Consider the following 1,068-nt stretch of genomic DNA (forward strand, 5'->3'; position numbering starts at 1 on the left):
CTTAATGCTCCTTACTTTGTCACAAATCAAATCATCCATCAGGACCTCAATGTCCCCTATGTTGCCGATTTGGCCAGAACCAGATACCAATCCTTCCATAATAAACTTCCCAACCACCCAAACCAACTCGTTTCTAACCTGGCTTCTCCTTCACTACCTAATAATCCTCCTAGGCGTCTGAAAAGAAGATGGCCTCGAGATCTTCTCCTTTTGGAAATGTTTTTTGGAGTTCTATCAATGGGTAGATTCTCCACATGTTATTATCATGTCATAAAATCACTTACAGCAAATTTACTTGATGTGTATATATGTATACAGTTGTAAATACCAATAAATAAATTATTAAAAAATATATATATACATATATTTCTGATATGGTCTTCAAAAGGATCATGCAAGAAGCATTTTTCTTGTTTTTGGGTTTAAAAATGATCTGTGTATGACAGATATAGTGAATACTTCAATAAAATTTTTGGAGGCAAAGTATATTGGAGATTATGTAAGTCCTTTTACGAAAATGCCAAAAAAACAGAAAGGATTTCTTTTAAAGACGGATTATAAAGTGCATATTCGGTTTTTTTTGTTCTACTGGTTGTTTCCTCACACATATGTTTAAGCTACTGAAGAATTTGAGATGTTTATTCGTGGGGCATTTTGAAATCTCAACAGTATCTTTTAATAATTATTCTACCACTTTTGTGTTTATACCTACTTTGGTATATTAAAGGTGTCTATTAACATCTTTTTTTGAAGTTTGAATTTTAGTAACTTTCAAAACTGTATAATATATGTTGGTAATAAATTAAGGCTGAATGTTGAGAAAACCAAGGTCATATTTTTGTTCCAAGCTCAAACTTAATTTCCTTCCACATTATCTCTTACTTTACCTCAATATTCTTTCTTTTTAATTCACCTTTTTGCATCCACTTATCTGTTAGAAAACTCTGATTAATTTTTTATTACCATCTATTCCTGAATTACCATATTTTTCTAAACAGCAATGTTATGTTATATTCAATATACCTGACTGAAGAGGGAAATGAAAAGTTTTTTAAATCTTCAAGCTAC

Source organism: Halyomorpha halys, unplaced genomic scaffold (assembly GCF_000696795.3).
Source record: "Halyomorpha halys isolate HHAL.00 unplaced genomic scaffold, Hhal_1.1 Scaffold69.1, whole genome shotgun sequence".
NCBI classification, from domain to species: domain Eukaryota; kingdom Metazoa; phylum Arthropoda; class Insecta; order Hemiptera; family Pentatomidae; genus Halyomorpha; species Halyomorpha halys.